The sequence below is a fragment of the Macrobrachium nipponense genome, chromosome 33 (assembly GCF_015104395.2).
Source record: "Macrobrachium nipponense isolate FS-2020 chromosome 33, ASM1510439v2, whole genome shotgun sequence".
Lineage (NCBI taxonomy): Eukaryota > Metazoa > Arthropoda > Malacostraca > Decapoda > Palaemonidae > Macrobrachium > Macrobrachium nipponense.
The window spans coordinates 13,093,767-13,109,873 of record NC_087219.1 but is presented as its reverse complement, the minus strand read 5'-3'; the positions used below and the strand labels follow the sequence as shown (position 1 = coordinate 13,109,873).

The following is a 16,107-nucleotide window of genomic DNA, read 5'->3' as shown; positions in this document are numbered from 1 at the left end:
AAGCCCCAATAAGTAACAACAGCTGATTTTCCATATTCCTGCCAAAATTCAAATGTGTTATCACATTAAGTTTACCTATCTATCTATTAGCTACCAGGTGAGGATGAGATAAATAAACAGTAGTGGGAGTCTATGGCATTTTGTTGAAATACCTTTTGTGTCAATGACAGGGCTTAGCCTACACGTCAAATTCTTATATTTGAGGCAATGACAGGGCATAGGCCTACACGTCAAATTCTTATATTTTGAGGCAATGACAGGGCTTAGGCCTACACGTCAAATTCTTATATTTTGAGCAATGACAGGGCATAAGCCTACACATCAAATTCTTATATTTTGAGAAAATGACAGGGCATAAGCCTACACGTGTAAATTCACATATTTTGAGCCAATGATAGGGCATAAACCCTACACGCCAAATTCATATATTTTGAGGCATGACAGGGATAGGCCTACACATCAAATTCTTATATTTGAGGCAAGGTAAGCATAGACCTACACATTAAAATTCTTATATTTTGAGACAATGTCAGGCATAGACCTTTATATTTTGATACATAAAATTCTTATATTTTGAGACAATGACAGGGCATGGGCCTACACGTCATTTCTTATTGCAAATGTTTTCTAACCGTATCTGTTGGAAATAGGGTAGTCCTATCTTGTTATTAATATAGTAGTTTCAGTTGAAACTTTTCAACTCCACATGATATAAAAAAAAACAATGTATAAAGTACACCGTGGAAGTACACTTATAAGAAGAGTACATAACACACATATGCGTGATTGCCAATCTTAGGACTGTCTCAGCCTTACACCAACTATCAACTGCTTTCAATGAACTATACTGAAAAATATATTTACTAAAGGGATAAATTATATTGCTGTGACGAGTTAATATAAGGCTGCTGTAGTGTTTCTATGAGAATGAAGGCTATGGTAGGAAGGCATCATAAGATTAGAATTAGAAAAATGTATGACAGCTGAAAGTTATGTAGAGATGATCCAAACCAGTCTGCGACTGCGAGTAGCCCATGATTCATCTTTGGTTTGGGGCATTCTTATTGAGTCAGTCTCTCTCTCTCTCTCATCTCCTCTCTCCTCTCTCTCTCTCTCTTTGTTGTTAGGAGAATATTCCTAGCGTCAGACAATATTCATAAAGATCTCGATTACTTTTGATTGAAGCATTACTAAATTTCAGTTAAGAGTAGGCGGATAATTCTTTGCGCCAATATTTTATGAATAGGCCTATGTTTATTCTGCAATGTTAGGATACCATATGAAAAATTTTGGAAGACACTACAAGCACAATAACAGCAGCAACAAAAACAAGAATAAACACAAGAACCAAAATAAAACAGTTGAATATAAGATAGGCCTATAATTCACGTCATAAGATGCGTAAACCGACAAAAAGGCATACTCCCTTATCGGTCTACGTAAATTTTTATGATCGTGTTATCGAGAAAGGAGATACTATACACACAGACACAACAATAAATCGTACTAATATCACTTATAACTCAATGAAATCAAGCAAAATATCACAGCAACTCTCCAACACAACACAACAAACGTGGCTGTGGCGGCAAAAACGTCGTTCTTAATTCTTGATTACTCAGGTCAGAGTGGAGGTTTGACTTTTGTATTGGCAAAGAAATTAATTTCAAACTATTCTGGGTGGCGTGATGGTAAGCGGCAAAGCATAATTGTGGACTTTGCAGTAGAAATTTTGCAACAATCGTTCAGAAAGCAACAATATATTGTTGATAACCGAAAGTTGCCAACAAGTTGCCAATTTCGGTAGTAGTTGCCAACCACAAAATTCTGTTGCCAACCACCTCAGAAAGTTGCCAACTTTCATGATTTTGGCACCAAAGTTGCCAACTTGGCAACCCTGGTTATAAGTACTTTTCGGAAGGTGGCCAGCCGTGACCGTCGGTGAGTTAGGCCAGTCCATGTGGTTGTTTACCCTAAATTACGAAATAATGGCATAGCTACTTAATTCAAGGGTTTTTTTGGGGAATTGGCCGTGTTCCGGGTTCGGTGGCCGCTATGTTGCTGCTCAGCATTTAGCCTACAGGTAGGATAGGCTAAGTAGTAAGTATTAACACCAGATTCAATGAGAGGACTGGTAAACCTGATCCCTAGTATACCCAGCCTGATAATGTAACTCACAGACTAAAATTGCTTAGTAAGGTACCTAAATGTGGCCCAAAACAGCCAATACAAATTACTAGGCCTATGCTGTGAAAGGGTGACATTAAACCCTAGGCCTACCTAATGGCAGATTCAATAAACCGACTGGTAAACTCAGACTAAAATTGCTTGAGGTGAATGTGGCCTGTAACAGCCAATACGAATTAGGCCTATGCTGAGATTGACATTAAACACTAGGCCTATGCTACTATACTGCTGAAAATGTATACTAGGGTAAAATATCACAGCAGGCCAAGCAGGCCACCTACAATCAACGATAGCCACCCTCCGAAAAAGTACATTATAACGCGTCCTGACACCGGAGATGGGCATCAGTCGCGACTTCTTGTTGGTGAAAAACGGAGCTAAAGACCTCTACTCTCCTTTCGAAGTAAGTATTTTCTCCAAAGTTAGAAATTAAGGCCAAATTTTAAGATTTAAACAGAGGGTACTGAAAATGGCGCCCACGGCAGTGGAAATCTCACCACCAAACGCTTTTAGAAATTTTTACTTACAACTAAAAATGTTTCGAAGATTGACGCCATCTCGATGTTTACGGAGTCGCTTGTGTCAACAAACTTTCATTTCCTGTGATAAATCCGCACACCACTTGTACCCACAGACGCTGGAGCACTTTTATCACAACAATCGAAACACGATTTCTCACCAACAAACAAGCCAGGAGTAAACAGCTGTTTTGGTAGAAGATGACGAGAAGCGTGCTCTTAGCTAATTTTTAAATAAGTAGTAAAACATCAATATTTTACATATTTATGATGATTAATTTGAAAATATTCGTTACTAAAAAAGTAACTCGACTCTGACTCAAATTTAAGTAATTATTTTTCTGAATTAGAACGTTCTTTTAAGTTCTGTATTATGACGTCACGACATCTTGACTTTCGTACCAATTGTAAATAATTGCTATACTCAACTGTCATTGCAAAACAGTTTACCAGTTATTCATGCAGATTGTTATCAGCTATACATGTAATTGTTATAATCGTAATGCGCATATATATCTTTATTATTTACTTTTTTGGATATGAAGATGTTTTACTGCTGGATTATCGCCGTAGTGTGACGCAGTCGTTTTCGGTCCATGGGCCTCTGTCTGTTTTCGCACCATAAGAAATTATGGGGTCGAATTTGCAATGACCAGAAAGTCGTTAAAAGAGGAAAGTTAGCATTGAGGGGCATATGTTTTGACTGAGAAAAATACAAATTTATTCAATAGCTAGCTTGTAAAAAATACTTGGTTATAAAAACTTGATTGACAACTAAGCAGCATGTCTACTATGGGTTTCAGAGACAGTGCAAGCACGTTTTTGGGCAATACCTATTTCTGTAGCGAACACTTGTAACAGAACGAGATTTTGCTATAGTGCATTACACCCAGTGCCGTAATTTATAAGGGTATCTTGAATCACTAATCGTAAAGAATAACGACACTTGTCCTTGTACCAAGAGACAAAAACTCCATTATGCAGAAATGGATACGAACACGCGTATAAAGCTCCACCTACCCCCCCTCCACCGCCATCCCTTTTCTTCTTCGTTCCTCGCCTTCCTTCTCTCTCTCTCTCTCTCTCTCTCTCTCTCTCTCTCTCTCTCTCTCTCTGTTGCCATTCGGTATGTGTTGACCCTCCAAACTGGGTATAAGATACTACACAAAACGTTGAAATTGGTGAAATTAGGCTATGTATTGGAAGTATATATACATAAATATTAAAGCATTTTATCATTATTGCATTACTATGACAACTAGAATTCATGAAAACAGTTTATAATAATGGAACGGCGTATGTGTGAAGCCTCCACTAATGTGGCAACGATGATTTTGCCATTCTTAGCATGCAAACATTAAAGCATGCAAACATTAAAGGTTACATTTATTTCTGGCATACGATTATTAAAGAAATTCAAATACTAATAAAGACTGAAATCAATGAAAAGTGCTAGCAAAAACAAAAAAGCAAAAAAAAAAAAAAAAACCTAGTCGTTCCTCTATGCACTTTTCCGTATTCGTTCCTCTATGGTTTTCGGCAGCCAGATGTACGAAAACGTTAGAAACATTTGATTTTATCTACTTTAGAAATATCTGTAATTTTTCGGGGTAATTTGGTTGCAAAAAAGGGATAATATACATGAATTAAATCAAAATTTTTAAATAACAAAGTATATTTAAACTAAATAACGAGTAAAGTAAACAGTTTAGGGAATAAAACTTTGCAGTTTCGTCGTCTGTCGTTGTCTGCTGTTCGTAATTGTGTTTATGGCGCGCGCGCTTAGAAACCAGGAACAGCAACGGGTTTAAAGTGCAATGTGGAGTGAACTGAGATCAAAATGTGTATAATAACCAATCAAATAAGCACTGTGGAGTTTCAGTTGTGATGGCAGTAAGGTATAAAAACCGCCGATTACAAGGTAAGAATGAATTCAGTTCAAACCATAACCCCGGGAATAACAAGTTTCATACTTTCACTAATATAGGCAACAAAATGTTGTTTTATTGTGCTGATTACAACTGCAATCTTGAGTAAGATCAATAAACGTTACATATATACGCTAACATTGTTCAAATGAGTGCTGGGAAGGCTGGGGAAAGATGGTGGCCGTCACTGATGAGAACCGTCCATGCAAAACGTAGCCGCCATATTGGATTTCAAAACTGCCTTGAAAACATATTTTACGAAGAGCTCACATGCTTATTTTAGTTCGTATGGGGCTTTCATATATCACAATATGTTGACAAAACTTCAGTCTTTTAAATGGTATGCTTAGAGTTGCAATTGTATTCTTGTTTCACCAATTAAATATCGAGTGAATAAGACCCGTCCACCGTGATGAGGGTTGGCCTGTCGTGATATTCTACCCTAGGTACTAGTAGCTAGGAATAGGGTAGCTAGGCTACTACCTATCATTCATTAAACTAGGTCTACAATATTCCTGGTGCGTTAGTTGATACATAGGCTAGGTAGTAGCTAGGTAACAATACATTACAGGCAATAGGGCAAGAGCAGAGTAGCCTATGGCTAAGGCACGAATGCTGCAAGCCGGCATTTAACCAGCTCCTTAGTAGGTAGCCTATTAGGCCTAGGCTTAGAGCACCTAGCCTATAGGCTACTCTCTTTTTTTCCGTCTGTCCACCCGCCTGTGGTGTTTTCGCATGGTAACACTGCGTCCCGGGCTAAAATAGTTACGCTATGTGTAAGTTTTAGGTAAATAAAAGGATACCTATCTGGGTGTACATTTGCAACTGAAAAGTGTTTTAATAATTTACAGTAGCGAATTACACAGTTAATATTCGAAATAAGGTTATTATTATTGTTGAATGTAAGCTTAATGTAACTATGTAATGCCCGGGACGCAGTGTTACCATACGCAAACACCACACGCTGGTGGACAGATACCTAGAAAAAAAAACAGAGTAAAGGCTAACCGAACCAACTCTAGCGATTTACCTAAACCGCCTCAATTAGGAAAAATTAATATAAATATCAAACAGTTTTCTAGCAATTTATCAGATTCTACAAAATTACTCAGCAGGATATGATAGAAAGTGTATAAACAATAAGATACTACTTACTAGGAAGCTGCTGTACCTAGGTAAGCCATACACCAGACCTACCTACGGGAAACCGGGTGTACCTTAAGCTTATTCACGTTATATATACTTAAAAAATGTATTGATTTTTCAAAAAACACCATTAGATACATTGGAATATACATTCCCCATCCACTTACCAAGCATTACAAGCTGTAATCACTTCAATGTTGTGATATTTTCCAAATAAATATGGGGACTTGGAGAGTCTGAAAGTTATTGGTCCTCAGTAATCATTTAAAGACGACTGGTTTGAGTAGTAGTAGTAGTAGTCACGCAGAAGGTCGACGCTTATGACAGCTCCACCTCCAATAGAATTCATTCTTATTAAATGGAAGTCCTTTTAAACTCATTCTATCGTTATGGAATGCATTATATACGGTATTCATACTTTGCATTCGCTTAAATTCCCCCCCACCATTTCTTCCATGGACTTCTTTTGGAATGTCATCGAAGTTCACCGGGAGATTACAAGGTACGGGAGGCAATATTTTTTTTCTTAATTAGCTCTTAGCAATGTTACGTACACTAGCAATGGCAAAAGGGGTCTTAAGCGAAAATAACTAAAGGTTTAGTCCAATGGACGAATATTTGTTTCGAATTTGAGATGCAAACTCAAAAGCAATAAATTTTCTCCTTTTTTAATTTATTCATTTTAGCATTCACTTAGCACACTGTTTAAATAAGTCAAAACCTTTCTTACGAATAAGATTCTTCAAGGATAGATCAACTGGAATGCCAGAAAACACTCCATAGAGGCTTTCCATATTTCTAGTTTAAGCTGCATGGTATCCATTGCAATGATCTTACTTCAACATTATCTTTGACTCTGTTAAGAGACGGTAATTGGACAGTAATGTAGTTACAAGGTACAAAGAATTTCTTGATGGTCTTCGTGTCGTGGTAGGCGAAAGTATCACCTTCCGCTCCAAATTGTTGTCTTAAATTTGGATCTAATTGCTTTCCCCCCGAGAAGCTCGGGTTGAGTGAAGATTTCGGGAACCCGAACCGACGGCAGGAGACTATTTCGCTTGAGAATATTCAAATGCAGAATGTTAAATCACCCTAAATAGTAATTTTAATCCAATTATTTTATTTGCTCAACTTAATCATTTATATTTTATACAGAAATGTAATTTGTAAAAAGGTTCTTCTTAGGGAGAGTAGAATAAAGCTAATGTGGCTTATGGGTTCCAGTTTTCATCCCATCTACGTTTCTTGTTAAGTGTGAAAGGGGGTAAGAGGCCTAATGTGGACCAGAGGGCTCTGTCAGGGTAACAGAGACCATTCGATCATGGGCATGGTTCGATCCGCTGTTTGCTTGGGAGCCTGTCAGGCACATCACTATAATTATAGCAGCAAGGCGAGGGAATTAATAATGTGGGAGACGGGAATGACAGTGGGGTAGTAATAGGATACTGAATTGTTATAAAAGAAAGTAAAAAGGAAAAGAAACAACTTTGTATAACATGTGATGGGAAAATTAAATAAAAGAGATTAGAAACTTAAATCAAACGTAAAAAAAACAGGAGGTGCTGTTGCAAGGAATATCCCCTCTATATATACATTCGATTTCCGTTCAACTCATGAGACGTGTGACAAAAAGGCATGAACATTTCTATTATCAATATATATTATTAATATTATTAAAGAGTAGTTACGCGCCTTTTAGAGTATGCACTCACACAGTTAGTTGCTGCTGAGGGGTAGGGGAGGACTACCAAGGGAGTACAGGGTATAAAGATTGGCACGAACCATTTAATAGTAGGCTACAGGTTTCAGAACAAGCAGTAGGTAGTTATACATTACTATAGACTTTAACCATTGCGCAGTTCAAACTCGATATGAACTGGAATGTATTAAACAAAAAGGTAAAGGTATGGCCATTACAGAACAGTATAAAAACAGCTGAATAACCTGAAAGAAAATTGTGTAAAAAAAATGCAAGACAAGATTAAATTTCTTAAACTGGCAATAGAAAACAAATAATTTATTCAAAATACAGTTGAATGAGCTTAAAACAAGAGACAACAATAGGTAATTGCCAGAGTTGGAAGCAAGATCTATTATTCAGCTTATGCAGTGTTAAATTCTCTCTCTCTCTCTCTCTCTCTCTCTCTCTCATCTCTCGCTCTCTCTCTCTCTCTCTCTCTCTCCTCTCTCATCTCTCTCTCTCTCTATATATATATATATATATATATATATATATATATTATATATTATAATCGAAGTCAAGAATAAAAGTAAAATAAAAGTGAAATATAAATACTTTAGACTTCCCATAGAAAGATAAATAAGTAGTATGCATGCATGGTCGCGGGACCCTTGTCAAACCTTATGGGCATCTCGATCGAAAATATTAAGTGTTGTGACAAGAGACTTTTGAATACAAATTTAATATACGAGGAGGCAAAATTCATTTTTAATAAATCATTAAATTTATAAACGGTGGCAACTTTCAAGGATTATAGTTGCTCCTGACGGACCAAAAGAGACTACTAGCACCTCCCAAACGTAAACAAGGACTCAATAATGGCTAAGGTGCTGTAATTTTCCTCTCTTTAGTCCTGGCTTCAACCCCATTACTATTCTAAGCGTATTGTAGAATTGCGTTTTTAATCATTAAAAGTTGCTGCTGTTGTACTGCATGCAAGTGTAGCCATAGCCATAGGCTACATCTACTATAAGCTACCATTTGCCATGTGAAACTTCAATAAAGGGTATGGGAAGGATATGGGGATTAGGTAGCTAATAGCTATTCCCCACCCGGCCGGTAGTTCAACTATCAAACTACCTTGCTATAAAAGTCTAGCGGCCGTTTCCAGCTTCGCTGACGGTAATTCCTCATGTAAAGATTGCTTGTATAGCTACTAGTTATGACAAATACAATTTACTAGTACCTAGCCTATACTTGAAGTACCTAGGCTAATTGTGATTTAAGATACCTATATACACGAACCACTTTCCTAATTGCCCTACCTAGTTAGCCTAGGTATAGCCTATTAGCCTAGTACCTAGTTACCTATACCTAAGCCTTCTGTGTAACGCGTGTAGTGGAATTTTAGAGGGGAAGGGGTTTTTAGGGGTGGGAGGATAGAATAATTTCCGTCAATGGTTCAATTACCTCTCTATAAAATCAAGAGTCCCATCAATCACAAGCCAGGAAAAATTTGCTTTAAACTAGACTATTGAAGTATTTTGGAATTCAAATTATAATCTTTTTAGTTTTGATGTTTACTTTGAATGTTTCTGATGCTCATTTCATTAGCAAATGACCTAGCCAATCATACCTAACCTAACCTAACCTAACCTACCATGGCTACTAAGTTCATACCCAATTGCATAATATTATTCTGAAAGTATTCTGTAAATTTACCGTGATTTAAGCGAGAACCAACCTCGCCTAACCTAACCTAGGGTACTAGGTTCCTACCAAAGGGTGTAATAATACTGCACTTTGATAATATTCCATAAACTCACCTTAATATGAGTGAGAACTCTTGGTGAAATACAAAGTCCTTGTATATTTTTTTTTGTGTGTTTTCCCCTTGCAAAAACAGGTAATTTTTCAAATTGATTATAGTATTCCTGCCAAGTAGCCCCCTTCGGAAGCCACACACTTTACCCAGCCCAGTTTCCATAGATAGTAACATTCCTGGAACTCATTTTCTGAGATAATCAGCAGCTGCCTGTTGAATCATGTTTATTTTTTTTTATTCCAGATTGAAAGTTGCAGAAGTAGCTACTAATATTGGATGGTGTCAGAAAGTGCTACTGTTTTACTTTTATCTGCAAAGCAAAGAAAGAAGGGAAAATAGAGGCTGAGGAAAAAACCAATTACAAGGTATGTTTATTTTATTTAGGGATTCCCCAATTTAGCTTTTTTTCTCTTTGATAACAATCATGTGACAATCCACCACACGGCCAATATCCTGTTGATATCAATTTTGGGGGGCTTTACCAGGCATATGGCGGTGGTGGTGGTAATGGGTCGAGGCAATGCCTTTACAACGGCGCCTCTTAATCTTAAGTTATTTTAATGGTTGAGTTCTTTCATTCATTTTTCTCTTTTTTTCACATCATGTATAAGGTTTCTTTTCTTATTTCATTATGATCTGTAAATAGAAATTTTCCAACGATATAACTTTCATTCTCTATATAAGGTTGCTGAAGTCCAATTGCTTTAATGCATTCTTCTCTGTAAGTAAAATAATATAAAAGGAATTAAAATACTATGTCTTCTTCTGTATTAACACAAAAAGGACAACATGTGTTCCCATTCTGGTATCTTTTTGTTATATTTAAATGAAGTAAGTTGGTTCTGGCTCTAAAGAGAAGTATTAAACCAAAAGTGTTGTCATAAATTTCTTCATCTTTTATTTCTCTTTTCCAAATTTTATATATATTTACGGTCACTTTATTTTCTAAGTCTTCTTTCCACTTCACTGTGTCCCAGATTCTGACTTTGTCCTTTATTTCTGTTTTGGACATTCCAATTTTCTTGAATTGATTTTAATTTCATGCATGTACTTATTCACTTTTTTCCACCATTTTCTTTCCTTTTCTTGCATATCTATAATTATTTTCTTCAGTAACTCTTTCTGTCCATTTATAGTATTATTTACATAACTTAGCTTTCCACTCATAATTCTGCTTTTCATGGAAGATGCTCCTATCTCCCCCCTAAATGTTTATTGCTACTACTGTACTTCTACATGCTCCTGATATTTTTATATAAACCCCAATCTCTATTCTTTGCACTTTTTCTATTTATGTATCTGTTAAATTAACTACATTGGTTCCATATAAGACTGATGGTAGAGCTATATTTTTCCAGAATGTTTTACCTATAAGTACTTTGTTATAGCTTTTCTCTATCATGGAATAGGTTAGGTTGGCTAACTTCTGTGCTTTGTCCATCATTTCCTTGTTCTGTAGCTTAAACAGATTTCTAGAATCATTTACCTTTATTCCTAAATATGTTATATTCTCCCTCACTTTTATATCCTCGATCTCTTCTGGTTTTTCCTTCATATTGAAAATAATGATGCTGCTTTTCTCTTCATTTATTTCTAGCCCACATTTATGTATTTCCTATATCTATTAAAATCTTTATATTTATCCTTGCATCTTCTATATTTCCTGCTAATACTAACCCATCGTCAGCAAAAAGTGTCCCTATCTTTACTAATTTGTTTTCGGATCCTGTCCTTTCCTCCTCCTAATACTAGTCTTATTTCTCTGAGAGTTTATGCTTACATATATTTCATCCACAAAATTAAATCATACTCATTAAATATCTATAATTTCTTTCATTTTTTTTCAACTTCAGTATTGCCCTGATGATAGTGTTGACAAGCTCTTATAGTATACCTATATATCCTGTATATCATATGATTTAAGAAGATAAATGGAGTAATGTTTACAGAGTAGAGATTGGTATATTATAGATGTACCCAATTGCTACACCTTTAAATTCAGATTTTATATACAGGATGTAGTTCTGCACTTTCACTGCAGATATATAAAAAGAACCATGATTCAAGTTGCTGACTTATATTACAATAAGTGTCTTGACTGTTGGTTGGTTTTGCTGTTTTTTAGTACAAGAATTCAGTATGGCACTTTAACACTAGAACCATCTTGTGTTCACTTTTTCACAGAATTTAAAACACCAGAGTGACACAGGTATGGTGTAAAAAAACAGCAAAAAGTATAAGAAACCAAAGGTTCAAAGTAATATAGTTTATTTTGTCAGTGGCTGTCATTTTGTACTTAAACTGATTTCTTAGTTTGATTTTTCAAGCTATTAGTTGAGTTTAGCTTTGATATTAAAAATTATGAAGCTTTGCAAAAAAAACTCGCATACTGTTGAGAAGTCAGCTTGAATCCAGAGGGAATTGCTTGAATGGGCCTACAATGTTCTTGTGCATGGGTGGTTGATTTAGCTTGTTTACATAGTTCAAAAATTATTAGGAATGAATCTTACTTGTTAAAGTTATCTTACATCTTTGTGCCATTAGGTGTGATTGGCATTCAAAATAAAACTAAATAACGTTTGGCTGACTCGATAGGACTAACGTTTGGATAATGTGATAGGACTGTCTCTGTAACCACCTTTTTTCCACCAGGTGGCATTGGAATGTTTATGTTCTTGTCAGAATTCTCAATGCCGTGTCCTTATGCAGATGGTGTGAATCATCATTATTAGTAAACAATAATGTTGGCTGTTTCTTGCTGATTTTCGTACTGTACAGTATTGTACTTGTTTTCTGTTTTTGCATGATGTCATCTACAACAAGCAAAGCATTCTGAGAAACATTTGATGTCAGGGAGTTGGAAGGTAAACAACCTACAGCTTTTATTAGTTTGGAATAGTCTTATGCAAGCAGGACATCTAGTACGATTGCAGTCTTGTCTGACAATTCTACCCCATGATTCTTACACATAAGACAACAAGGATAGACAGAAAGATTTGCTCAGGCTGACAAAGAAACTTTTTTCTTTGTACAGCCCAAAACCATCATTCCTTTACCTCATTTTGTCCTATGGAAAACCATTGTTATTGAAGACTAACTCAGCAGAAAAGGACAGGGTCTTCAGTCAGATAGTGTCCTCTTCCTCATGGTTGCCAGAAGTTGTGGAACCTTTGGGGAGACATGAACAACATTCTGTTCTTGCATTGGTAATTTCAATTTCCATATGGTTTATAATGAAATTTAGATGTACGTACTCCTCCAGTTTGTAACAACCTCAGTTTGAGCCTTTTTAAGAACGTTGAAGACACCTTTCTTTTAGTTCTTACTGCAGCTGAGAATGTTAGTAAACTTCAAGCCTATTCATGTACTATGTGGGTTTTGCTCTAGTGGCAACCTCTTTTCTTTCATTGCTTAGAGAAAAGATTTAGAAGTGAAAGCCTTTCTCAGATTTGTGACAGTGCCTAATTTAACTGCTTTAGTATGCAATGCGGGAGTGGTTGTCTAATATCCAGTTAGAACTCTTAAGGGTTTAGCTAAACAAATGTAAACTTTTAATAGGAGCAGTTAAGTATTTGTCTGTGGTGTTAAGAGACCAAACACTCATGTGACCAAGAATGCTTAAGTCAATGCAATTAGAGTTGATCCCTGAGCTTTTACCATATTTTTAAATAATCCTCATGGCTTCCGTACCGTAAGCATTTCTTTATTTTCTTTAAAACCTTTCACTAGAGAAGGTTGTAATGCAGCTCAGTGGAGATGTAACTGTTATTGACTCATAGTAATTTTGAAATGTTCAAATTTATCCTGAGGTGTAAAGCCCTTAGTCCTATCGTTGCAGCCCGGATGCTTTCTCCTGAATTAAATATGATAATAACATGACGTTATTATGATATAACAAAGTTTCATGTATACTTACCTGGCAGGTATATATAATTAAATTCCCACCCTCCTCCCCTCAGGAGACAGGGTTAAGAGAAAATCAGATGAAAATGGGAATGGTTCCGAGCGCCAGCGCCACGGGAACGGGGTGGCGATCACCTGAACTACCAGTGATCTAGCGGTTGCCGCGAGTTTTGAAAATTCTGCCAGTGTGACAGAGGATATAGCTATATATATACCTGCCAGGTAAGTATACATGAAACTTTGTTATATCATAATAACGTCATTTTCATGTAAGACACTTACCTGGCAGGTATATATATAGCTGATTGACACATTTGGAGGTGGGTCAAAGACAGCAACATCGTTAGAGTTTAAAACTTAAAATAATTTTTAAAGTACTCCTTGGTTCCTTACCTGCTAAGGTAGCTGACTTTATAGGTTCTGCCTCTTAGCCTGCTTAACCTTAGGAGCTCTCAACTAGGACGTGACCTGAATGTTGAAGAAGCTATCAAAAGGGTCTGACAACTGGACATGACCAAATTTGTTGACAGGAAACCCTAGCCCTCTCTTACCACGGGCATTCATGCTAGGAATTGTTAGACCACCTGAACCACACACACACACCATCACTAACAAAAGAAACTTCATAAACTGAAGAGGAAATAAACCCTCTCAGACAACCATAAAAACGCTACAACCTAATTGAAAATACCCTAGCATGTTAGTAGTTTATGGGGTGGAAACTCCTTTGCCCAATACTGCACCTGAGGATACCTAAGGGCCCAACATTTGACAGTTGTCAAAAGTTGTCTTGACGTTTCTAAGATAATGAGAGGCAAAAACTGAGTGGTCCTCCAAAACGTTGTCTCAATAATATCCTTGAGGGCCATATTTTTCTTGAAAGCCAAGGACGTAGCTACCGCTCTCACTTCATGCGCCTTGACTTTAAGCAGGCTGAAGTTTTCTTCTTGGCATAGCATATGCACTTCCTTAATCAGCTCCCTTAGGAAGAAGGCGATAGCATTTTTTGTCATGGGTCTGCTGGGGTCCTTCACAGAGCACCAAAGTGATTCTGAAGTGCCTCTAATACTTCTAGTTCTCTCTAGATAATGGCGCAGAGCTCTTACTGGACAAAGAACTCTTTCTTGTTCTTGTCCCACAAGATCGGACAGACCCATAATCTCAAAAGACCTTGGCCAAGGATGAGATGGATTCTCGTTCTTGACCAAGAAGTCCTCCTGGAACAAGCATACTGCCTTGTCATTTTTCCAGCCAACATGTTTACTAATGGCTTTAAGCTGAAAAACTATGAAGTCACCTTATAAGGTACTTAAAAATACTGAAGGGAAGTCAATTCATACACCTTTGAAATGTTTAAATTTATTATTTATTGCAAATGTGTCAAGTGCATGACACAGGGCTCTTCCTCTTCAATAATCAGCTTCTCCTCCATACCTGGATGGGAAATACAGAAATTGCACGTTAGTGGTGAAGCCTAAGAATTAATTTAAATTATATAGGTAAGAATAATATGGCAAGAAGCACTTATACATAGGAATATGCAAACTGTTACCTTACTGTAAGTAGGTCAAGACAAGAAAAACCAAGTATGACAACCAAATCAAGGCTGGATAATCCTATCCTGAAATAATATAATATCCGTGTAAGTTTGCATTAAAGGAGATTCTTGCAATTTTATGTTGACTTATCCAGAAATAACAAATAGTATCTTACCACTATGTACAATAAACCCATGAACAACCTTCAGTAGAGTTGCGAAACCACTGTAAGGACAAGAGAAATCCTTTATAACTATTAAACATTCGTGAATATCCGTACTCTACCGATGGCAGGTAGGAAGGACTTTAATAGGCAGCGACAAAGGCTCAAAGAGATTGTTACGATTACCATTCAGCATTTGCCCCAAAAAATACTTGGTACTCACCGTAGTCCATCCGAGCAAGAAGGGATTGAAGTCAATGCTTAGGAGAACGTGACTTTTCTCCACAAATCATCCACTAAGGTGAATCAAAGTCGAGACGATGATGAACAAATCAGTCGTAGGAGGCAGAGCACATCCAGGTGGCCACCAATTACGCCGTCCAAATTATGGAACCAAGGGAATACTTCACAAATGCCTCTTGAGGGACCCTTGATTCTTAATAACATTCTCAGAGCCTCGTCCAAGACATCCTCCAGGAAGACAGGCTCACTCTGACGATGGAAGACGGGCTCAATGGCATACGGGTATGTGGTGGGTCCTACAGGATAGCTCACTGCCCTAATGCTCTGACAGGACCGCCCGGACTGACCGGACTGGCAGAACTGCCTCGACTGCTCAGACTGCTTGGACTGCTAGTACTGACTTCTCACGCATTCACCGATCTCGAAGTTTCCTCGTAAACAACAAAAAGAGGAGGAGTCAACAATTTGCTGATCATAACTATGGCAGCAGGAAGGACTGTAAGCGGTACCAAGTACTTATTTTACTTATTTTGGTAATACTAAAATTCCATATTTACGAATCCTTCCTGCCGCTGTAGGCAAGTACATTAAAAATTTATTTATTCTGTATAGTCCTGGGGAGAAGATGGAAACTTTTTCCAAAGAAAAAATTTTCATCCACTAATAAATGTACAAAATATGCATGGACATACAGTAAAATTTAAAATTAAAAACAAAAAATGAATTAGTGAAGCATTTGTCTTGTCCTCGCCTCACTGGTTTCTGCAGTTCTTTCCTGTGGGGACGTGAGGATTTACCTAAAAAATTATTTTCAGGGAAATTATTTTCAGGGGAAAGACTGTCAGGACAAAAATGGGTGTTCTCCAACATGGGGATAAGGTTAGAAACATGAATCTTGGTGGTCTGACCGGTTTTTCCCTTTTTGACCAAAGCATGGGTAACTTCACCCAGATCATTAAAAAAAATCTTCAAAAT

At 37.0% G+C, this 16,107-nt stretch overlaps 1 long non-coding RNA gene across 2 annotated transcripts; it reads right to left on the bottom strand.

Moving 5' to 3' along the window:
- Positions 1-14,473: 14,473 nt before the first annotated feature.
- Positions 14,474-15,894, bottom strand: LOC135202944 (uncharacterized). Of its 2 annotated transcripts, none has more exons than XR_010311830.1 (3): positions 15,113-15,894; positions 14,902-14,951; positions 14,474-14,622 (listed from the first exon to the last, which is right to left on the bottom strand). It is a non-coding gene; the product is annotated as an uncharacterized LOC135202944 (long non-coding RNA). The 2 variants fall into 2 exon arrangements; XR_010311829.1 differs by lacking the exon at positions 14,902-14,951 and adding an exon at positions 14,741-14,809.
- Positions 15,895-16,107: the final 213 nt, after the last annotated feature.